This window comes from Cyrtonyx montezumae, unplaced genomic scaffold (assembly GCF_038088225.1).
Source record: "Cyrtonyx montezumae isolate F1298 unplaced genomic scaffold, pur_monq_1.0 scaffold_18, whole genome shotgun sequence".
NCBI classification, from domain to species: domain Eukaryota; kingdom Metazoa; phylum Chordata; class Aves; order Galliformes; family Odontophoridae; genus Cyrtonyx; species Cyrtonyx montezumae.
This window is the reverse complement of record NW_027071914.1, coordinates 13,592,851-13,618,111: the sequence shown is the minus strand read 5'-3', so window position 1 is coordinate 13,618,111 and position 25,261 is coordinate 13,592,851. Positions and strand designations below refer to the sequence as shown.

The window sequence follows — 25,261 nt, the reverse complement described above, 5'->3', positions numbered from 1 at the left end:
GCTCAGCAAGTCCCTTCGGATCACGTGCACAGTCTATCAGATGTTCACAGGCAAAAATTACATTACAATTAACTGTAATGGATAGTGAAGGCAGATTTCAGGGACCAGATCACTGTTACAGAAGCGGACATAGATCTGTGCACGTGTGTGTAGGGGGGAGAGATGTGTAATGGAGGGGCAGCAGTGTACGCTCGTGACTCATTCTCTACTATCAAGTCCTGGGTTTTCCTTGGAAAAAATAATGTACACACACCACTGTACTATAGGCAAAATGTAAAGCATAATCAGTTTGTGCCTGGAAACATGTTCTTTCGGACTGGAAAGCAGCATTTGTATTTTTAGAAACTGGAAAAAATTCACAGTAGTACATCTGTTAAACAAACTTCCTAAAACTTCCCTAAAGTAATGGAAAATGTCACGCACTACTGATAGAGTAGTGCAGGCAACAAGCTCCTTTAGAAACTGAAACCAGGTGTTATCACTTTGGATTTTAGCAAGAATAAACCCCGAGCCCACCAGTTTACAGAGCTGGAGTCAATCTGAAAAGTCTTCTCCCTGCAAATCACCGTTCCTCCTGTCCTTTGGTAGCACAGGAGAGCTCGCTCCCCACAGGAGCCCACTCCCCTTCAAAGCTATCTGTAGATAGAGATCACATTAATCAAAATGTTTGTATACAATTTGAGCTCCTCCAGCAGCCACGAGCACTGCCAGCACTCTGCCTTAATGACCAACTCCATGGAACGTAATGATGCTTTGCAGAAATCTCTTGTGCTTAAATAATAACCTGATTCTTTTCCTGTAAGTGATGAAGTACCCTCCTGCAAAAATGAACTTTCAGATGTTAAACTCTGCAGTACACAGAAATGATTACCATTACACACTGCCTGACACAGGTTACACGAAGCACTACTCTCTGGGGCAAGCATACAGAGCGATGCTACGAGAAAGACTGGCAGATACAACAAAATATTTAGTTTGAGAAACATGGATTTGCATGCTGTACTTGGGATTCACATCCAAGTTTAGGAAAACATGTGGTGCTCAGCTTCCCATTTGCTTTGTGTGATGGTTTATGTGCGCTGCTCCACAAAGTAACTCCTCAAACAACACCAGTTGTTTCGTGAAGGCTTCAACGTAAGCCAGTGAGAAGGAAACCTCTGAGCAGCTACCTAGAGGGAGCCACCAGAGCCATGACAAATGGCAGACATCTTCCCCCTGCACGCTGGAGTAGGGCTGAAAGAAAAAGCTCCCCACCTTCCACACAGTGTGTGTTTAACAGATGATATTCATAATCAGGCCATATCAAATAGTAATAAACGTTTGCTTTTCTCAAGGAAGTTAAAACACTGTGGCTTATCACAATACTTAAAAAACAACAACAACCAACAACAGCAGTCCTGGGGGGTCCAGAGAGCTTCAATAGCCCACGATATACCAGAGAGGAAGAAGCCACTTGAAGAGGGAGCACTCCACAGCCATATTCATGACCCCAACCAAAGACCTCATTTTCTCCTGCTGGCACACAAGGATGTCCATAGGCAGATGATGGGTATTGCAATGCAGTTAGATGTTACTCCTCAGCACTGTGCTGCCAGGGGATTGAGAGCAGCTCTGTCCCCCCTCTGCCAGGGCTGGCACAGCTGCAGATGGGGGGGCTCCTCCAAAGGCAGCTGCACTTCGGCAAGCATGAAGCCTACAGCCATGCCAACAGACAGGCCTGCTCTGATATTATTGCCATGAAGTGACTGTTCATTTCTGAAGCATTTCCTGGCGCTCTAACAGAGCTGCCAGAGCTTTAGGTAATCCAGTAAAAATAAATAAATCACACCTCCAGAGCACTGCTAGACAGCCACGACTGCCCAAGCAGGAGACTCCAGGTGGTACCACTGTTGGGGTATCAGCTGTAATTGCCTTTCTCATTTTGGAGAGCTTATTTTACATTTTGACCTTAAAGGTACAGAAATTGCTGCATTCTGTCCTGGTATCTCTCTTGCTTAGAGCTGGACCAAGTGAGCTGTTAGGTCACCAGGGCTTTAAGAGCATCTCAATTACACCTCATTTTCAGTAACACGCACAAAGAGCAGCCCTCTGAAGTCATACCTGGGGATCTAATTTGGTTTTGTAGTTATACTTACAAAACAAAAAATACAATCTAGCTTCCTGTCCCCCAAAACCACCCCAAGGTCTGAAGACAAATCAGATCCTTCCCACAGGAAGAGAAAACCCTGCTAATGATATGTGAACAAAAAAAAAGATCAATAAAAACCATTTATGTCCCTCTTTACCCAAGTGACACCACAGCATTAAGAGAAATAAGATCCTCCCCAGAGGATTTGAAGCACATAGTTTGTGAAGATGAAGGTGCTATTCTCACAGTAGAGCCTCAGATCAGCCCTGAAAATTAATATTCATGAAATGTTTGCAGCCTTTCGAACTTGCTAGGGAAATACTATATGTTTAGACAAACTCAGAAGGGAAATGCTATGTTTAAGAAAGCACAGGAAGTGCTAAGCAACAGGCAAAGCTAATCACCCTGCTTTTACTCCAGCATCATCCCACAGGAGGAAGGGACTCAGCCCCAGGAGCAGCTCTCACTGCCAGGTCAGCAGTATGCAGCAGCATCCCTGAGCCAAGCACCCTCCAAGACTCAAACTGGACCACAGGCAAGAAGACATCAACACCTTGGATCTGCACTAAATCACTTCTACTGGTTATATGCAATTAAACCTGCACAGGACCCAGGTCACCCGCCAACATCAGAAAGCCCACTGCCCTAGACAGAAAGTTGCAGGGAGCAATCCCCATGCAACTGCATCACCTGCCTCGTTTTGGCAAGAAGGGAAGGTACACAGGCCTGGCACGAGAGGAACAGCTCTAGAACCTTCAACTGGCATTTTAGGAGACCACTTAGAAAATAATGTCTGGATATGGAGGCAGACACAGCTTGTTTGCCTACTCTAGAGGGTTATTGGTAAAGACTTCATGGGCACTGCTGCCCAGAGTGGTTGCAGACACCCCATCCATGGAGATGTTCATAGCCTGGCTGGATGGGTCCCTGGGCATCCAGCTCACGGTGGGGGGGTTGGAACTGGGTGAGCATTAAGGATCTCTCTAACCTAACCAGTTCTGTGATCCCATGATACGATTCCATTCCCTGTAAGTGCCTCGCTCAATGCTGGACTGTCACCCACACATTCCAACACTGCAGGGGCAACAGCCATGTGCTACAAAATACTCCCATACATTACTATATTAAACCACCAAGGAAAAAAAATGCATCTGGCAAGCCTCTCTCTGAAAACGCATCATGCACAGATGCTCTCAGCAAATTGGATCCACTTGGTATCAGACTGTGCATTCAGCATCCACCATAAAGGATGGTCACTTGCAAGGAAACAGACATTTTGTGATTTTATTTGTTTTACAGTTGACCAAGGTATTTTCCCAACCAGAAAAAAATGCTGATCAGGAAATATCAATCTGCTTACGTTCCTAAATGATTCTTATTCAAGAACATAACATAGATCTAAGAAAAAGCTAAGCAAGGATTTAAGTCAAATCATCGTAGAATCACATGAACTGGAATCTTTATGTTATTCAAAGGAGCTTACTAAGAGTCACTTGAAACTGCTATTATATTTTGTGAGGAAGTTGGAGCAAAGACTTGCAAATGGTCCAGAAGAACCAGGGTGAACTTCAAAGCTTCCATTTCCTCTGCAGTTTGAGAGAGGACTCTGTGGGTGACAGAGTCGCCAGCACCCCACTACATGCTGTTACCACTTGGTCTTGCCCCAGCAGTCCCTAAAACACGAGCAATTCACACACCAAATGGGAGCAGTGGGTGAAGTCTGAGAAGTATTCCCTGATTACTCACATCCAAACATGTTCTTGCAAAGTGGTTTAGCTTAACCTGAGCATTACCTTTCAGTACTTCTGCTGTAGATAATGGTAATACCGGATTCTGGAGCAGCCAAATGGGCACTGCTCATCCGGAACAAAGACACAAAGAGTAATCACATAAAGCAGAGTCAAATATTTGTGACAGATTTTTACATTTTAATCTAAACTGAAATTTCATCATCTTCCCACTCACAGGTGCCTGCTCTTGAGGTGCCAAAAATCCACACACCTATAAAACTTAATTAGCAGGCAATTAACTACATGAAGTAATGTTACAAATAAGTCTTCCCATTTTCTAAACCAACAGGTCCTAAAATGAACCACAGAGATGACTGTTAGTCAGTTTTTTTCTTCCAGTCAGTCTATGAAAATGAAGTTACTGTTCACATTGTTTCATCCACGTATAACTCAATTAGTATGAAAAGCTGTATGAGAAGCACATCCCGATGTTTGCTGCCTGCAAGAATATAGAATTGCTGAGGTTGATCCCAGGCTGCTCAGCCAGCAGAGCTGTCTGTCATTTATCTCACAAGCACATGGCATTCTGGCACAGCACAGGCTTAAAGGCATCTGATTTACTTCAGGAGTGCCCTGAAGGGTCAGTTTAGCATGAAAATACATACACATCACACACAGGTCATTCAAAAGGAACATCTGCTGCTGATTCCATCCCACTCATAACTAATCACTACAAACAGTTACTTAAATAATCTTCTCTCCAGTAAGAAAATTATTCAAAAGGAATAGTCCCTTCTCAAGCATAACAACATCATCATTAATTTGTTGATTACAGGAATGTCAGGAGAAAGAGGACTGCAGTTGGAGAATGGTATCATTCTCCTCAACACAATTATAGCACTGTCTATCAGGTTAAGCCATTGATGAGTGCTGGCAAGACTTCAGCTCAGATGGGAAAAGCTCAGGGCGTACACAAGGAGAAAAAACACCTTGCCAAAGCACACAATCTTTTTCAGCTCACTCTTCACAGCAGAACACAACTCTTGGTCTTTCTCCCAACATTTTCCCTTAGGATTGAAGCCAGGCATGCTGGCCAGTTACGGAGCTGGCAGAAATGAGGCTTTCACGACCATACATGCTCCAAAATAATCCATTCCCCCCTAGCACTGACCTGCAGCTGCAGGCCTCCAACTTCCATACCAAGCAGAGCCCAGAGCATTGCAGCAGAAAACCTAGCAGATATCTGAATAACCTTGTATGTATTTGTGTGAGGAAATGACTTGTACAGAACCAGGAGGAAAAATAAGGTGAAAACCAGAGGCAAAACAAAAGGGAATAAGAGGAAAACCGGCAGCTACCAACATTCCCACAGTGCGAGACAATAACAGTTACTTTCTGAGAGCAAGGGCAAGATAAGGTAAGGGAAAGGAAAGCCTGACCTTATGTGAGATACTTTCAGGGGTACATCACACCACTAAACAGGATTCTGCTGTAGGCTGGAGTCGCTGCTTTGCAGATTTGCAGCAACTGACCTCTGGGGGGGGGGGAAGAAAGAAAGGAACATTCTCTGCAATAAAACCTTCCCTGCAATCAAAGGCACTTCCCTGCATCTAAAGTGAACTCAGCTGCAAAGCAGGTGGAGATGTGAAACCACTGATGTGGTCTTAGGAGTGAGGTGTTAATTTCATGACTGTAGTTCTGCTGTGTTATGTCAGCTTTCAATCTCACTTGCAAGTCCTAAGCAGCATCATACGTTGCCACCAGTTGCAGGAGCATACTGAGATGCACAGACAGATGTGCTGCTCTCGTGCAGTCCCAGCACTTTACAACAAGGACAGGAATCCGGGACTGTTTTGCCCTGAGAAGCAAAGGATCTGTGTTATCAGCCACTTCACTTACAGGTTGCCATATTCCTTCTCTTAATAAAGAAAGAGTGCTGAGGGAACAAGAGAAGCATTAACGTAAACAGGGGCATCTTCAGGTTAAATTATCCATGCCATTTAGTTTTCCAAGCCAAACTTTTTTTCCAAGCTATTTTCCTCGTGGCTAAGCAACAGACATTAATTAAAGCGTCAGTTCAACTCCGAGGTCAGAATTTGCTGAAAGCTTTCTGGTACTCAGAGGAAGAAAACTGGAAACTATCCTAAGCAGAGAGAATTACTGAACTCACTGGATTTCTCACTACCTATTGCTTCCTGGGGATAATTACCTTATGTTAATTTAAAACACTGCAGCGCGTTTCCGCTGCAGAGCACCGTGTACTGAGGCAGACTTCTGTCTGCTTCTGCCTTCAGCCTCAGCACTTGTGAATGTCACACATGCAGATGCTAACACAGCAGACTCCTCCTGGCTGTCCCTCCCAAAGCCCATTGTGGGGACAGCCCACTGACTTGACTGCCTGGGTATTCAGGCACACTCAATCTTTTCCCCCTGATTACAAATACCAGTACAAGAGAAGTACACAGAACACCATCCACGCCTGAAAGACACGTGATGCTCCCCTCGGGTCTTACAGCCAGCTATGAAGCCTTACTGCTGTTCATGCCACTAGGCAAAACAGACATAGGATGGTCCCTTACGAGCAAACCATTTCATACCCAACCCGACTGAAGCCTGCCTGGTGAGGCAGAAACAGTCAGGACTACTTCGTACTAACATGTAAAAGCCTTGGATGTCTGCCCAACACATTTACAAGTTATTACATCGCTGCTTTGGTACTCCACATGCTTTGAAGAAAGAGAGCAATACGGAACAAAGATCTTGCTGAGTTCTTGCCACTGTTAAAATACATTTTTTTTTTTTACCCATCCAGAAATTGTCATTTTCCCATCATTCAAACATCGCTCTCTAGGAGAGAAAGCATATTGTTTACTTTATATTGCTACGCACATATACATGCATGACTCCTGTGTAAGGGGTGAAAAGTCAGTTTGAAGGCAGTGAGATCAGCCCAGGATAAGCAGTACTGTAGCACAGAAGGCATTTGCAGCAGAAATGCTCACTGTGTACAGGCGTCAGTGTAACAGCTCATACGGGCACACTTCTTTGTGGTCAAAGGCTCAATCAGCAATTGGGTTCTGAACTTTTAGGTGCACAAAAACACAAGGTGCCCATCTGAAGAATTCCAGGGACAGTCATAAATGCTGTGGACATGATAAACTCCATTAGGTCTGTAAACAAATGAGTCATTGGCATATTCATTCAGGAAGCGTTCAGCAGGACGTTATCAGGTCGTGAGTCTTAAATCCTAAATTAAGAAAGACATTTTTGCATGTAAAGATCCATACTGTGAGCTTACAGCTGTTCAGAACTCTGCTGCAGCAAACCCCATGTTCTTGGGGAAATGGGTCTGAATCACATCCGTGGAGCAAAGCACAGACCACAGCCAGCTCTGAGCACGGGTTCACACACGAGTAACCTGAATTTCACAGCAACATTTGCTTACGTTGTTATTTCCAGTCAGTGCTCTCAGCGGGAAGCCTGCCTTTGGCTTTCTGCAGTAAGAATCAGGTGCTGTCAGCCTGCTGGGACCTCGGGATGCAGGCTCCTGCCACTGCTGGGCACGCAGCCCCTCTTAACCAAGGCATCCTCAGGCTCCAGCAGGTCAGCTGCTCTGGGGAGGCCCCACTGCACCCATCCACACCACTGCAGCTTTTTGCAGAAGCCACAGCCCAGGCACTGCTGCCAAATGGAAGATGGGATACGACCACCATTCCTTCTTTCAGCAACCGCAATGCAAACTGTACCAGCGCAGTGCTTTGATCAACGTATCCTCCACCTACTTCTGTGCAGTGTCATTCATCTCCGTGGACTACTTTCGCAAATTACGTTGCTGCTGAATTTTACAGCAAAGAAGAAGCTGTGAGAGGGGCTTTTTACACTGCTGGTAGGAGGTTGGGCATCTCTGCACCAGTGGAACAAGATCTGTGTGCCTGAAGCCAAAGTACACGTTCTTCGAAGCCACAAGTCAGTGCCAATACAAGATCTCCTTTTTAAACCCCAAAATGGACTTTTATTAGGCCCGAACTACCTGTGTGAAATCCAGCCATCACATCAGGAAGCTGAATTTAATCCTCTCTTCCCAGCAAGAGGAAGAGTTAATGTTTTCCTTGGCAGTTAGGTCTGTTTCAAATACACTTATTAGGAAAACCACAGCTGGATAGAGGTGAAAAGGTGCATTTTCAGAGCAGATTCTGCTTGGTATATGTAGCAAGTACAAAGTTCATCTCAGCAATGTAGAAAACTAAGGCACCCTTCCAGCTTTCAAGAGATTAAAAACTTGATAGAACAGAAGCTTTAGATGTCACACAGGAAGCGTTCTGTGTTGATGCACAGCCTTGGACATCCAGACCCGGGCACACAAACGCTGTTCTTATATCCCTACTCCTGAAACAACGGTCCCTACCCCACACCTTTTCTAGTCTGACATTCTGGTCTAATTAGTTTGGCTACTGATCCTAGCTATATTTCTGAGCAGCAAGAAAATAGCATGCACATGCATTCCCAGCTGAAAGCAACACAAAGGTGAGCTCAAACTGTCTGCAGCAGCTCTCCTCATACAAGACGTTACTTCTGATGGAAGTTTGTGACTCCTCTGATACCCAGGTGCTTCAGCCCAGGCAAAAGGGCATGAAATTGTGCACTCTAGAGAAAAGCATCACAACTGGTGAGGAAATCACTTCTTACAAGAAGCACACCCAATCCCATGTAGACAGATATTAAGCTGTATGTGTTTCACAGCCAGAGAGGAGGCTGTGCACATGGGCAGACCTGATGCCACCCAGAGCGGCTCCTGAGCTTTACTCAGGCCTTGCTCAAGGCATACATTAAAAAAATAACAAAGGGAGCAAAAAAAGATTTGCACTTCTTAGGATAGACACTGGCTGCTAAAATGCCTGTTTGTCTGAGTTGAGGGCATGGAAAGTTTCTGATTTTAAAAGGAATTAATCTGTTTAACACAGACTGTATTAATTATGGTTTATTGCAGAACTGTATTCTGTGCTAGAAAAACACCACCACATATTTATCGAATTTTAACCATCATTATTGTTTTATTGTTTCATAAACTTTGAAAATGTCATGATCTATTTCATCTCAGACTTTCCATCTAGAAACCATTACATATGCTCTGAGAAGAAGCCAACCCAGCTCCACACGTATGCACTACAGGATTCTGCTCGCAATGAAAATTATCTGCAAGTGATTCTCGTGGAGACCAATCTTCACAGGCATTCTGTGAAGCCAGAGCTAAATAAGAAACAGGGCTTGTAGAAGAGACCAAACGTTTTCCTGCAGGCAAAAAAGCAACAACAACAACAAAAAAAAACAACAAGAGGGTGTGGGGGGAAATACAATCAGTACATTAACTACAACTCCACGTTAATGGGAACCTGTGATGTCAGCAGAAGCACCAGAGATGCTTAGCTGTGATTTCTGATGCCAGTGCCTTTGTGGAAGTGCCTTTAAGGAACTCAAGCACAACAAACAAAAATCCCAGCAGTCCTCTCGGTCAGTATTTAAATGGCACTAAAGAAAAAAAAAAAACGCATGATATGGTACGTACAAACCAAGTAGCATCGCTAGAGCTTCCACCTTCCTCAACAACAGGTCTGGTCCATATGCCCACAGAGGGGATACAGTGAACTCCCATATGCTAGAATCACAGTGCAAAGTCACTGCAGGCAGGTTAACAAACCAGCTGTAGCCCTCTCGCTCTCCCACTGCTTCAGCACCACTAAACTCCCAGCAATGCTTCTTGGCTTCAGCCTTCTCAAGCTTCAGATAGTCTCCCCTATGGAAGTGACCATGCCTGCAGACCAGCCCTCCCTCCTGCTCCACTCCATCACCCCTGCTCCAAGTGGGAATTTCATTTACAGCCCCTCTACTGCCTCCCATATGTCTCTTCTGGATTCAAAACAGTGAAGAATTCAAACTCAGTGGAATAATGGGAAGACGCATGGTTTGAAAGTTTGGGGTTTACCAGACTGATTACAAGGACTTGGTATGTTCTCCATCTTCTTTTGCCTATTTTCCAGTCTCCACTGGAAGAAGGGAGCTGTTCAGACAACAAAGGCTGTTTGATACTGCCTACAGTTCCCCCAAGAGCTATTGAACTGATCTGACTCCACGTTCGAGACATTTACACTCAGATTGCCTGTAGCTCAAAGTCTTGCTTTAGTTGGCCCAGCATTAGCATCCCACAGAGAAATAGGGATGGCCATCACCACACTTCTTAATCATAATTGGGCCTATATTAACTATGTGCAATTTGGGAATTGTAGCAGCCCCCGAAGTGGGGAATTCTTTCCATCCTGCCACCCGGGTGCTGTGACTGCACACAAGAGTTGCAAAGCAGCACAACCAAGTTATTGACAACCAACCTTAAAGCTGTGAAAACCAAGCAAACACTAGGCCACCAAGCACAGTGCTCACCCTCCACCCTGACCCAAGGGGCTCAGGGAGCCAACGGCCATGAAGTCTTCATGCCAAAAAGCATCCAACACAGCAACTGCTCAAAACAATTCATGAATTCCATTCAAACTCCATTTTCACCTCCCAGAGCAGTTTCTGGTACCAGAGAGTCTGTCATATGCACACAGAGCCAGGATGCTCCGTTTTAGGAAGAAACAGCCACAAGGGTTTCCTCCCACTCCCTACGCATGTTCCAGACGTGCAGAAGATGCTCCAGGGCTGAGCTGCTGCCTTTCAAGGAGCTTGTCTATTAATTCTTTTTTTTTTTTAAAGAGCAAATAGACTCTAAAAAAAACCTACCTAAGTGATTGTGTGTCTTCATCAGATTTTATGCATAACGCCTATCCCTCCTGGCAGCAGGGCAGATGCAAAAGGAATTAATCACCGCTCACTGAACTGGCAGGTGGAAGAAGTCTGTCCCCTGCAGGACAAGGTACCAGCAAATAAGACTCAAAGCAGCAGTGCTGAACACATCTAGCTCAGTCTTGAACACCAATGACTGGATGACTGCCTCTCTTACTGCACAACAACCAAACATCAAAATTTCCCATTCCTCAACCACCAAATACACAACTTCATGTTCAAGTAGTGCCACCACATCTCCTCCAGGGCATCACTACAACTTGCAACACTTCTCCTGCTTCTTTTAAAGCCTGAAGAGTGTGATGTTAGCTGATAAGTTCTGAAACAATAGGATTTACAAGTGCAAAAAAAAAAAAAACACAACAAAAAAAAGCACCTTCCCCTGCCCTTAAATTTGTCTATTTGAAACAGTTTGCTGGGATTTCTGCCAGGATCTGGTGGAAACTTTTCACATCTGGGCTGTACAATTAAAATGTCAAAGCCAGAGATTATTTAGTGTAATAAGAAGAAATCTAAAGAAAGGCCACGCATTTTTAAGAACCATGCTTCACTGAATTATGCCAAGACCATCTCCTCATTTGATATATGCCAGTATTTCATGGACTGAATATAATCAGGGTCTAGCCAGTTTGCAGCTTTGACCCCTTCTCACCCCAATTTGGTCTCTCCCTCCCCAGAAACTCTGCCAATAACAATGCCTTGAGCATCCCATCACCAATCCTGCCACGAGCACACACAATTTGATCTCCTGCATTAACAATTACAGTTCAGAAGGTGAATAGCTGTAAAAAAGTCTGGTTTATTAGGGCCTGACAGAGATGGCAGAACACATCTGTGTTACTCAGAGATATGTTTCAATCACTGAGAGAGCTTCTTGAAATCAGATTAACTATATCAGAATAGAGGTACAGTCAGGCAAACAACACAATTGTTCAGCACAGCAATTTCCCATTCACCTGCTGCAGATTTGCTCTGGAAGCTGCAGAACTGCAGTGGGATGCAGACTGGTGGCACCAAATAATGTGCTCAGCCACAGAGGACAGACAGTGCAGCTGCAGGGGTCCCTGCAGGTCCTGACACACAGTGCCAGGGTCAGTGCTGCCTCCAGCTTCACCAGTGCAGCCCAGTGATCTGGAAGCTCAGAATAAACTTTTTTGCTCATTTTTGCTGTCTGTTCCAATGTAGCAGGGGTGCATTCAAGCTTAATACGGCTTTCATTATGCCAATGTTTGAAATTAAAAAAGCAAATTTGAAGACTTTTGTTATCTATTACTTAATTCCCTTCCTTAGGCTTCTACCAAAACACAACTTGTTTCCTCACAGAAGTCTCTCCCACAGCGCAGGAGGAGTCCTAACCCAGTGCCAGCGCTGTCTGCAGCTTCTGAAGAGGACACACAACCTGCCTGGTCCCCCTCACATACACAGCACAGTAGCCCCCATCACATCGCCATGAACTGAACAATTCCTCCTTGCCAGGGCTATTCAGTCCTGGTGTCTGATGCCCCCTGTACTTAGCTGCAGGCTGCAAAGCAATCATCAGTTCTGCTAAGTGCAAGCAGAGCGCAGCTTTGGACAGTGGCACCCTGAGAGCTACAGCCAATGGCTTCACCTTCCAATAATGTGAACCAGAGCAAAAGAGGAAATTATTTTGGCAGAAGAGAGCAGAACTGGAACACCAATCTGTTTCAAGAGCAGTACCACAGCATTACAGAATACACAATTAAATCACTCACAGGAAATACAATATTTGTGTGGGCGATCTGTTCAACAAGAGATAGCACAAAAATTTGACAAACCGATGCATACGCCAGCCTAATAAAAATCATTAAGTCCTAATAAAAGCCTTTCAACCCTAATAAAGAATAAATAAATCTGGTAACAATAACCAGAACTACCTCTGACCAACAAAAGCTAGAATCAAGACTGACTACAACCCAAGGAATGAAGGTTACATTCCCACCAGGAGCCAACTTGGAATCACAACTGACTTGCTGTGATTAGCTCAATAGCATAGTGGTAAAGCAAGAACAGGAGCTGCTCTGAAGGCTTTTGGAGAAGGAAGGGCTTCTGACAAAATCCCTGTCCTCATAAAGCTTGCTGCAAAGATGCATGCTTCAGTCCTGCGTGGCTCCTTCACTGTGGTTCCTTCCTGCTTCTCTGAGGGGGCAAAAGATGTCTGAAGTTGTAGCAGAAAAACAGCTAAACTCAGGAGCAAGCCAGAAGTACTGCACAATATTCAGCAAGAGATGTTGAGATGGAGAGGAGTGAGCTGCAAAGCAAATTCACTTCTGTGACCAGTTTGTCTTCAGTGTTTGACTACAGACTACATCAGTTCTCCCCCTCCCCAGAGTCACACCTTGTCCAATGTGAAAGACTCTGATGGCAAAGATCAGTCAACTTCTGTGCTGAATATCCACATGCAAGCCCATTTTGAGAGGGTAGGAAGACCACCAAGGAGATGACATGTCAAGATGCGTAGACTGATAAGAAAGACAAGCAAACCAAGAGGGCTTTTCCAACCCAAAACATCTCCAAACAAAACTTCAGCTTGCTTTTATAAACCTGTTTATAGATGAGAGCTGAAGAGTCACGTGTGATCAGAAAGCAGAGGCTTAAGTGATAACACATTAGTGATGTTTGTACATTTAGACCAAACCCTAAATCCAGGCAGCAGGACACACACACCTTTGATGTATTCTTACCTAGATGAGCTGGAAAAAAAAAAAGCAGATTCTGGCTGCAGCTTTGCAGCTGAGTGGAGCTGCATGCAATGCCTAGCACTGCAAAGCTGCAGTTCAGCTGATCTATGGCTCTAGCCAGCAAATCAATTTGTGCTGCTTAAATATACATGCATGCATATATATAAATCCTTTCTGACTTTAAAAGAAAACACAAGCAAACACACAGCTCTCCTAAAACCATGGGGAAGGACCCCTTCCTTGAGATAGTCACACAGAGGTGTTCAGAACACGGACGTTTTCCCTCCCTGGAAACGACAGCCTCGATTAGGACTTGGCTGCACAAACCTGATGAAGCAAAACAAAAACATTTCACAGCCCGCAGCATTCCTGGCTCCCCTTCAACACACTGGCAGCCAGGAGAAGGAGTCAAACCCTCTGTCCTGAGGCTGGGCCCAGCCACTCGGTCCCCTCCTCTTGCTGCTTCCAGCTTTTGCACTTAGAGCTATCAGAAAAAAGACAAATTGCCTTTAGCATGTGATATTAGTCAATGTCCCCGCTACTAATAGCTGTAGTGACCACAGGCCCCATCACTTTGTCCTAATTTGCATGGAAGCAGCTTCAGTAAATGGCCCTGATCAGCTGAGAACCGTACTTCAGCTGGCCCCATTTGTTTTCCCTTGGCAAGCATACAACTCAAGCAGAAGAGATTAATGGCCTAAACCCAAGGCCACGTTTGTAAAAAGAGAAAAACCAAGACAGGCTCTGCAGACTTCTTCCAAGCATAATGGTCTGAAAGTACCTCGGTACCAAGAGCTCACAGGCTCAGCACCATCTCTGTGCCTTCCTCCAGCCCTGCAAACAGCCTGCAGCATCCATCCCAGGCAATGCTTCTTCCACCCAAAAGGGTTTGTTGTGCCTCACTGTAAAGGCTCCATGCACAAACAAACAAGAAGACAAGCAAACACAGCAAAACCGAAACAACAAAGCCAAAACAACACACAGACAGCAGCACACACACATCACTGAGTCAGAAGAGCTGCCACAGACAGAAACCAACCAGATTTATTGCTAACTTATCCTCCTGTACTGAAAACCTCTTCCAGAAGTCACCTTTCTGCAGTAAGGACTAAATACTCCATACACCATTTTTTTCCCCTAAAACCTCATTTTGTTGTTTCACTACAGCCAATGGTTCAGCCTCATCACTCCTCTCAGCCATGACATGGAAACCTGGGCAGAAGGAATGAATGGAGGGTTTCCACAGCACCTGCAGGGAGCTGTGATCTTACACATGCTTAACTACACGTGCACCCGAGTAGGCAGATATACACTTCTGTTTCCCTTCTGGCTCACAATGATTTTCACTCCAGTATACCCTAACCCCCCATCCTAAGAGGGGAAGAAGGAATCCAGGTACTTTCAAACATTTAACTCCCATCCTCAGGCTGAAAGGCAGCCTCAGCACAAACACACATAAAGTCTCACCCTGACATCCCTTCCCAACAACTGAGAAATAGTAAATGCCATGAGACTCACCACAAAGCCACATCCCGAGCTCCTGGAAACCTCAAACCCTCTCCAATCCAGTAGTAAAAAAAAAAAGCTCCATGGGCACTGAGGATAAGCACAACTCCTCACAGGGCAGCCACAAGCATAGACTGCCAGAAGGACGATGGGAGCCCCAGAAATGCCTGGGATGAAGGCAGCTTACCAGCTGTGCGCAATTACGGGCAATAGCAGGTGAGAGCAGTACTTGTTAATGTTGCATAGTGGCCACCTGTGTGCAGAGAAGTGGTAAGCAGCTTGCTGTTTGCTGTAGGAGAGGAGAGAGCAGCTGTACTGCTTTTCCATTTACCTTCCCTGAGATATTCGGAGGAAGGAGAAATGCCCTAATGCTCTTCCAGGCTTCTTAGGAAGGGAAGCAGCAGTTTGGAGGTCGTTCCTGGGGGCAGAGGGGATGTGAAGGGGGCAGTGAGGGAACAATCTATCAGTGCAGGATCAATGTTATGAGCTGTGAGTCCCAGTCCCTCCAGGAACACTGCAGCCACTCCTGCTTCCCTCGCTGGGGTCAGAGCTGCTCTTCTCACTGTGGAAAGGGACTGTGAGCTGTACAGCTGAGAGAACAAATGTTGCGATCTCATCAATTTTAAATGTGCTTTTGGACTTTAAAAGATTTAAAGCTTCAACATAAGCAAGTTTTTAAGTCTACCAAGTGTTTCTCATTATTTAGCCCTGACAAAGGGTGCTGTAAGGCACTGAGAGGTCCAGCGTTCCCTGCTGGGGCTGCCAGCACATCAGGCAACAGGGCAGCAGCTAAAGAATAAAGCACTCCTTCACGTGACAATACTATGAAATGAGATTTGGGATCCCAAATGACACAGCTTCGATGCGTGTTTCCCTCCGTGACTGCATGCAGTTTTACAGCCAGGGAAAAGCAAACGTCTTCAGTGTTTGGTGGTAAAAGCCAAAGTCCTCATGGAGCTTGTGCCAGGCTTGACACTGCCAGCTCGATACGGTTACTCTGTGTGGGATTTCTGCCAGAGGCACACAGCTCATTGTGTGAAGTGGCTGAAGTTTAGGGCAATAAGGGCACGGAGGCATGTGGCAGTGACACAGACACAGGGAATCCCAAACAAGCAGTCAAGGATTCCAAAAGAAGGTATCAAATCAGTTTTAAAGTAACACAACTGTTCAAACCACACATAATCACTGGCTCAAACCAAATCAGGACAGAGCCACCCAGTGTCACCCAATCCCCACAATGGTATTCCCCAGGGATGGGCTCCTGTCACAAAGCCATCCATTAGGGCCAACCTGGAGCAAAGAGGAGATGGCACCTACAAAACAAACAAACAAACAAAAACTAAACAACAACAACAAAAAAAGAACAAGCAAACAAATGCAAAGAGAAAAGAGAGAATAAAACCACGTAAGAGAAGATGGGTATTGATTCACCGGGGAGAAAGAATGTGCTTATCCTTCCCTGCTCTTCTGCATTCATTGAGTTCTGTTTTGCACACTTAATACTAACAAGCACTAGTGATTGTGTACATACATGTATATGGAATTACACAAGGGATGGTGCACATGTAAAGGGCCTTCCTATGAACACCACCATGTGGTTGAGGAGATATGCAGGGCTCCATTGCCAGGAGGTAGGGGGTGGAAATGTTCACTGACGTGATGGGGCAGGGAAGATGGAGAAGAGGTCCTTCTAACTTCAAATTCTCCCATCAACTCAAAAAAGAAAAACATTTTTTTTTCTTCTTGCTAGATCCCACGTGCTTACTTTAACAAAACACAGCCTTCCCTGCTCTAATCTTTTTTTTTCCCTCGCATACAAGCAGAGAAGCCTGGCTTTTATCAAAGGCCTGAATGTGTCCTTGTGTCACTCTAACCAAAGGGAACCAAACCTGAGTTGAGGGCAGGGGCACACCCCCAGGCCACAGTCACCTCAATCTGGAGGACAAATCTTGATGCAAGCCCTGCAGGACTGTGCTGAAAATGCTGTGTCTTAAGGTGCAAAGTTTAGGAAGAAAACCTTAAATTAGTAAACCAATCCAACAAGTCCCTGCACCCATGGCATAGGAGCCAGCAGTACATAACCCACTTCCAACAGCATGTTTCACATCTATGCTCCTCCAACAAGAAACAAAGCAAAACAAACCCAGCAGTTATTTTCAGACAAGCTAACACCAGCTGCCAGTAACCAAGAGCCAGGCTTTCTCTTAAAAATGGGACGTACTTTCCTTACAACTCCCTGCAAAGACCCATTCAGGTCCCAGTGGTGCTGGACTTCAGCCTCTGGACAGGGACCCTGCACAACACGGTCAAACATATTTAAATGTTTGCATAGTAGGGACCCAGAAGCATCCGTATTTGGTAGTGGTTACTGCCAAACCTTCCCAAAATATGAGGCAGATCGTATCAATGCCAACTGTTCTCATCTTCCAAACTAATCTGCTGGGGAAAAGAAAAAGAAAAGAAAAAGAAAAACCTGTTCAACATCTCACCCAAATTCTCCAATCTCTCTCACCACCGAAGCACCACAATCCTTCTGCACTGTGTGCCTCGTGCTGGAGTAGCACAAACAGGGACTGCTCAGACAGCACCAAACAGGGAGAAAACCCAGACAAACTCAAGCCAGAAAGAAACATTTCCAGATGTACTGTACTGATAGATCTCGTCTGCACTACTACTTTTTTTTTTTTAGAAGTCTGACCACAAGCGTACAGATGGTTGGGAACTCTGCTGAACCTATTTCATTTTTCTTGGTAAATACTCCCCCCTCCATGTCATGTTTGCTGGGAAACAGCCTAAGAGCCTGGGGTACCAAGAGTACAATGTACACAGTGTGCAGAGCACGGGCATAGGAAGTCCACCCAGGACTGCTGGGCACCATGCACTGCTTACATGGCTGAGGACCACAGTCATGCTATGAAGAGGACAGAAGCAAAGGGAGAAACGTGGCATTTCTCTGAAGTGTGTAGGAAACATCACGTGTGGGTCTGGAGCCAAGTCCTCCGCAGGCATTGTCTTGATATGAACAGCCCCAGCTAACTCACACCAGTGGGACCCTCGTGATGAGCTGAGGATTTGGGGAGGTGTTAAAGGAAAGGAGCTGTCAACCTGAGCTTCCCCACAGCAGGGCTCATTGCTGCAATGATTCTCCCTGAAGGCAAAGCGTGTGGGTGGCTTCCCACACCACAACCAATGGAGCAGCAGCTGCTTTGTGTCTGATGCCCACCCTTTGGCCTTGGGTGGCTCTCGTAGGGAGTAAAACGTTAATTTGTATTACACAGCCTTTCTGAGGCAAAGATGAGCTTCTCTTGGCATCCAAGTCTGGTCGTGATTGAAGTCATTTTTCAAAGCTGAACCATAAAGTCAGATGCAGTTCAGGAGAAGCCAAGCTTTCTTAATGTCTTAAACAAATAAATAGTCCAGATTTAAACTGTGCCAGAAACTTGAAATAAATACAACCAACACGCCTCTGAATCTCTACCCTAAACAACATTCAGTAGGGCCATAAAAATTCCTAAAAGGTGAACCTAACCAAGATTCAGTATGGCCATAGAAACTCCTACAAGGTGAACATAAGGTCTTTCACTAATACCTCCCACTCTGCAACGTGTAGAAATAGGTGGGCTTCAGGCACCAGCTTAACATTTAAAACTGCAACATGATCTCCCAAGTGCCCTCCACGACTGCCCTGTCTGCCCTCAATTCATCTCACACGTGTGTTTTCTAATCCCTCTTGTCCCACCATGTCACTGTAAAAGCAGCACAGCAGCACACAGTGAGTGGGCAGGGGGAGATGCAGGGCCTGACAGTGCCACCCCCTCCATTTTCAGAAGCTCTTTGGCTTGCTCGTACGAAAGGCTGCGAGCTCAATCCGTCTGCCGCAGGGATGAAACCAAAGAAGCACACTGTGTTTGCACAGGCTGCCAAGTCCTCGTGCTCAGGAGTAACTCAGCATCAGCCCATCTTCTGTCGCGTGACAGAACAAAGACTGACGGTGATAAACACAGAACAGGTGGAGGTTTAATGAGATCGCTAAGCCATGGGATGGCAACCTGCAGAGCTATATTAATACAAACGCTTGCACCCACCACAGCCCAAAGGGACACTACCTCCCCCAGGGCTGGATGTACAAATTCTGGGATTACTATGGGGTCACAGCTGGGAAATGATGAGAATTGTTGCCTCTTGGGTCAGGTTTAGAAAAGCAGAAAGAAATCCATCCTTTTCGCTGTCTAGGTTATCACAGCAAGACAGGTGCAATTAAAAAAAGACCAGCAACTGGCTGATTCCTTGTGCTGCTTCTCCATGCAGTGTTACCACGAGGAACCGACACTCAAGAGACCACTGTGTGCACATACATGGCGAAATCATTGCAGCAGTGGGTTCACTGCATGGCACAGCACCAACCCTGGTCATCCACAGCCACGTCTCTGCCACCCTCAGGACTGAGGCTAGGACGCACCGAGCTCAGCAGCGAGTCAAGACTGACAGAAGTACAATTCCCACGCGCAGTTTCAGCTAAGAAACCCTTTGGCAAAAGAAAATCCTGCCTCGTTGCTCCATTCTGCTGGCGTAAGTCAAGCTGACTTCCCAAGAGCCTCATGACTGAAGGGAAAAGGATGGGGCAGTCATGAAACGAGTGAGCTCTCCAATGAGTTTGACTGGATGCCCCACAGACAAGCAACCCCAGCACCCCATGGTCTGTTTTTGTCATGCCAGCAGGTGCCGGGGTGAGAGTGTTTTGATGGAAACCTGCCATGATTGATTTGGAGACGAAAGATGGCTTTCCTGCAGAATCAGAGATGCAGCTGGGGGGGAAACACAACCATCAAACCAAGGATCAAAGAGCTGAAGCCCAACAGAAACAGTTCTGTTTCCATTTCTTTTACACAAATGTTTCTTGACCTACAAGCTTTTTAGAGGTATGATCTATCTACCCTGGTTCGTTGACTCCAAACCATTACATGAATTCATCATACTTACTGTTTTTCCCCCTCAACCTCTTTGCATCTTCTGAGTGAAAAAATGACAAAAGTTCCCTGATCTCTCTCTGCTTCTACATCTGACCTAAGAGTTTTATGAGTGGTGTTTGACCTGTGTTGGTAGCAGAGCAGCAAAAGAAAAGTGCAGTGATCCATGTGTGGATGTTGTATGGATCCACACCCACGTCCACACAAGTTGGGCAAGTGGCACTTCTTAGTGAACAACTGTTGCCACATAATTACTGGCTCCAAATCCTCTTAGGACTCAGCTATAGCCAGCTTTGGGTCTCACAAGCTGCAGTTCTCCCTCCTATAAAAGCATGATGAGGTATGAGCAGATTTGGTGACATGATAGCATGCTATTTACATGCCAGAGTTCAGAGTTCAGTTTATTTTATTTTAAGGAAACTCTTACAAGAACTGACAGGGACTCTCTTGACCAGAAATCTGTAAAATAGCCCCAAATCTACTGATGGATTTATCCCTTTGGGGTTGGTTCCCCAGGACTCAACTGGCTTTTATCAGAGCAACAGGAGTGGAGTCTAAACTGCACTGCACGTGTTCAATACATCAAAAATTATTTCTGTGCTAAAACCCACTTTCTATTGCCACCGCGTGAAAGATAACATCAACACAAAGCACACTGGGTTTGGAACACGTTCCCATCTCATTGCACAGAGGATGGATAGAAAATGGCTTTACTGCCTCACTGACACAGCACGAAGGTCGAGCAGGTAGCATGCCAAGCCTGGCTGTTTTCAGTAATCAGTTCTGAAGAGTCGAATCGCTGCTCACATGAGCTCACATCTATTATTGGACCAAGAAAGAGAAGGAAACAGCTGGGAGCGGATGGGGAGCTCCCAGGTGAGTCGGTCCACAAGCACTGAACGAAGGTGCCTCAGTGGCTCCCTGCAGACAGGCAGCACTGCCGGGGCTGGCAGCAAAAATACCACATCTAGATAAATGACTTCATATGTCAAGACAAAGATACAGTTACACAGAGCTTCTCCTAGAGGATACGGTCATCAGGTTTATTTTTGTAGTTTTCATTACACTCCAAATAACTTTGGCAGACTTAGAAAAAATAAATTTTCAAAGCTTTCTCCCACTGATGTCACCATTTTTAATTAATTTTTGCTGAAGCGGTCTCAAGACAAATGTTGCTGTGAAAGGGCCAATTCCTGGTGCACTGCTCTGGGCCTCAGTGCTCCAATGCCAAATCTGCATCAAACGTCACCAGATTGGATACTGGGAGATGGCCCTGGCCCCTCGCCCTGTGCTGGCTCCAGCAAGGAAGCAGACTGCCTTTCAGCTCGTGGCTCTGCACGACCGAGACACGACTGTGCTGCCAGCTCTGGGAATAACACTGGCATTGCTATTTCCTGCCTTGAAAAGCCCCCACCACATCCAGCACTTAATGCCACCTCAGGGGGACGTGAAACGCCACCACCGGCTCACATGGCTCCTGACCTGGGAGTGCACTGCTCTGATGGGTTTCCAGAGTGGAGGGCGACTTCACTCCTGTTCACAAGTGAGCTGGGGGCCTTGGTTTGAGGGCAGGCCTCCAACTCCCAAACTCAAACCTGCGGCCACTTTCTGGGAACCTCTTGCAAGCCTCGGGGAGGCAGCGCCCAGCCCAGGCAGCCCTGGGCAGCAGGCTTCCTCACACATGTGGTGTGCAGACACGGCTCCAGATGTCCTCAAGGCTTTCCACCAGTACCCAGAAGGGACAGGGAACAGTCTCCAGGAAGGAGCCGAAGGAACATAGCTGGCAGCAATTGTTTTGCTCAAAGAGACGCAGAGCAGAGTGGCATTTTTCCAAGAGCTGATGAGGTCTGTGATGGGATCGTATTTTGAAGGGGTGTAAGATTTGCAAACGTATCAATTAGAAAGCAAGCACCTGCGTTTCTATGGCCCATTCTGTCAAAAGCCCTTCCCAGGCTGTTATTCCTCATCACGTGGATGCTTTCGTGTGTGGTTTCTGAGTAATTTTTAAAAACCCTGGCATAGATTTTTCTACGCAGGAAAGAATTCTGATTGTTGTTTAGTGCAAGAAAATCCTGTTTGTATTACTACTGTGATTACACCGTCCCGGCCTCCTGTGGGCAAAGTCAGACCAAGAAACCAAGCCCTTGATGAAAGAAAGTGACTGGCACGGTGTGGAATGGGACCAGGTTCTCATAAAAACTGAGGTTAGGAGGATTCAGAAACATTTAAAACCTCGAGGACATTCAGAAGACCTTTGTCTCACTCTACGTTAAAGAAACTACAGAAAAATACTGCATTTGAATAGCTCCAGTGGGTAGAAAACCATGTCTTGAGGTTACAGTGATGAATACTTCAGACACTTGAGCTCAGTAGATGCAACGCAACTCAGAGAGACAGAGATCGCTGTTAATTTCAAAAATAAACACTTTCATTTGATAATTTTCTACATCTATTTAACCACTGTGAAAGAATCATGATGACTTGCAAATGCAGAATTGCAGACCCAGACGCAGAGACCGAAATAGCAGAGGGCTTCTATCACGCACCAGTGCGAAACAAAGAGCCTGTGCTGGAGCTCAGTGTATTGCATTTGGCCTGCTGGAAAACATCTGCCATTTGTCAGGGCTACAGAGCAAACAGAGCCCCCTCTTCCTTGATCTCCAGCAATTAGGGAAGTTCTGTAGTGCTAATTACCTGGGGAGTCAAAGTAGGGAGAAGATAGATAGCAAGTGACACTTGAAGACAACATTTCCACCAGTAAAAAGGAGGCAGATATTTCAAGTTGCTGGGAACCACAGAGCAGATGTTCCCAGCAAGATGGAAAAGCCCATCCACGTGCTTAAAAATATAAAAATAATCATAAAAAAAAAAAAAAGAAGCACAGCAAGAGCTTCCAGCACTTCTGAGAAGGCAGAGGTGCAGAGGATTTTAAGCCATCGGTTCCCCCAGACTTATGGTTTGAATCGCCCAGGAATGGAGCACCGTGCCGTCCCGCAGGATGGAGCACCACTCGGCCCTCGTGTTGCCAAGGCATTACTGGGAAATATTTGTCACATATTAACTGGAACATCAGATTACCACACTGAATATATAACGCTGCTTTGTAATATATGTGTATGTTCCAAAGCATATGATAGCACCTCTTCATGAATTCAAGATGAAGACAGGGATACGCGTCTCTCAGCAGTCAGGAAATCAGAGTTTGGGCTCCTCAGCATTGAGCACAAAGCTCGGGAGGTACAGCTGAACAAAAAGGCACGCAGCTGTGAGCAAGGTGTGGCAAGCACCAAGTTTTAGTCTTGCTTATAGCTCACCTCCCTTTGCTACTCAGCTGAAGGCTGTCCTAAATGGCATGTCAACAAATGCTCCTGCACCTGCTCAGCTGCATCTCGTGGGGAAGACGATGTGAGGACCCCATCCAGGGGGAGAGGCTGAGTGTAAAGCGACAGGGCGTCTCTGCAACAGCACACCATGCCTGGCTCGGCGCATGACAACAATAAAAAGACTGAACTGCTGCTGTGCTGCGAGCCAACATGTGGGGACAGCCTGTCCTCAGCCTGGCCAGCACCGGCAGCACGCAATGGCTGCAGACCCCAAAATAGCTGGAAGTGCTGAAAACTGAAAGGCTCTGCTCCTCAGCACAGTGGGGCCACCACCACCACCCCAACCCTCCCCGTTCCTGGGCCACCACCACCACCAGCTGCTCACCACAGTGGGGTCAACATCATCACCCCTCTCCTCACTGCAGTGGGGCCCCTCTGCACCCACTGGTGCCCCCTCAGCACACCCACGAGTGTATTCTTCTCGCTCCTCACCACATAAATTCCCAAACGATGAAGAAGCAATACTGACACAAAGTTCCCCCCCCCACACACACCCCATGCTGCTTTTGTTGAATAAATAAAGCAGAACAAATCTCCACGCATCCCTGTGAATCCCAGATGCAGGTGCTGAGAGAAAACACGGAGACCCTTCTGAGCATCTTGAATGTCAGAGACGTGGCAGCAGTTTTTTTTTGAGCTCTTCCCTATTGCTGCAATATTTTATGATCGGGATTTCTCCGTGGCCCTGACAAAACGGCCGGGCCCCCTCTGCTGGCCGCCGTCCCCGGCACCTCAGCACCCATCCAGCCCACAAAGAAATGACAAAACCCCCAAACAGACTCCATTTAAAGCAAAATGGGTCTTCTCCAAAACAAACCCAGAGCACAGGGGAGCTCGGGGATGTGCGGGGCTGAGTGCTGCTCATCATGGAAGAGGCCGCAGCCGCCATGGCTGTGGGGCCAGCTTGTAGTTGTGGGGTTGCTGGATTCATCTATGGGGTAGAGGAGCTGAGGCCGCGCTATTAGTCTGCAATTTGGCATGGAAAAAAAAGCATCGTGAGTAAAGGTTCCTTTGATTTGGTCCAAAATAGACATAAGGACAGCTCCACAGCATGTCCCCACCTCAGCACAGCACTCAGCTCCACAGCAGAGGGGCCCAGGAGCAGCCATGGCCACCCCAGCTCTCCCTGCCCAGCAGACAAGCACTTGGCTCACAAATGACCTGGGCATTCGTTGCTAATGACTGTAACGAGCAATTCAGCAGCACGTGGGAAAGCCGTCCCCCTCCTCTCTTCCCCCATCTCTCGATCAGCAAACCTAGTGACCCAGAACAGAATTGGGACCTTCCTGGCAACAAAGGAGCTCTTAAATCTCAACTGCTTTCTGCAGAGCAAAGGAAAAGCCCCTTGACCACTTAATCACACCAGCAGTGCCCCCGCTGCATGGGCCCAGCAAGCCACAGCTCACAGAGCCAAGGGGCTGTGCTTCAGAGGGCAGGAAATCAATTTGTCCATCAGCCTCCAGAGCTGGAAGCAGCCCTGGTGTGTCCACCAGACAGCCCCGCTGGAGCCACTGCAGCAGCACGCTGCACAAAGCATTGCTGATATATTTCTGAGGCCACAACACATCATCTTTTGGGGCGGGGAGGGGTGGAAACAAATAAACAAGCAGCACGCACCTAATTGTGCCGTGAGTATGGGCAAACACTGAGAATCCTGCCAGGATTCACAGCCAGGATGTCAGGAAAATGTCAGACTGCTCATTTGCCTGCAATGCTCCTGCGTGTAACGCTCAGGATGAGTTTTCTCTTTAAAAGCAGAACTGCGTGATCTGCTGCTTGTGGGGATTTGTAACAGGGCCCTGCGTTCCCAGTCAGCAAAACACTGCACATCTTTCCCCCATCTTTCTGTAGGGAAAATAACAACAGAGAAGGTTGGAAGCGCCTCAGCCCGGAGTCATTCATGCCGTCAGTGTGACAGCAGAGCACTCACTGAGTCTTGCTATAAATGAGATTCCTTTACAAACGAATCTAAGCTGTTTATTGTTTCCAAGGAGCGTGCACTTCCACAGCAGAA

General features: G+C 46.4%; 1 protein-coding gene across 1 annotated transcript in view; it reads right to left on the bottom strand.

The window, feature by feature from the left end:
- The window catches only part of COL23A1 (collagen type XXIII alpha 1 chain), a 140,699-nt gene that overhangs the window by 111,434 nt on the left and 4,004 nt on the right, over positions 1–25,261 (bottom strand). The gene's annotated exons all lie outside the window — the stretch shown is intronic.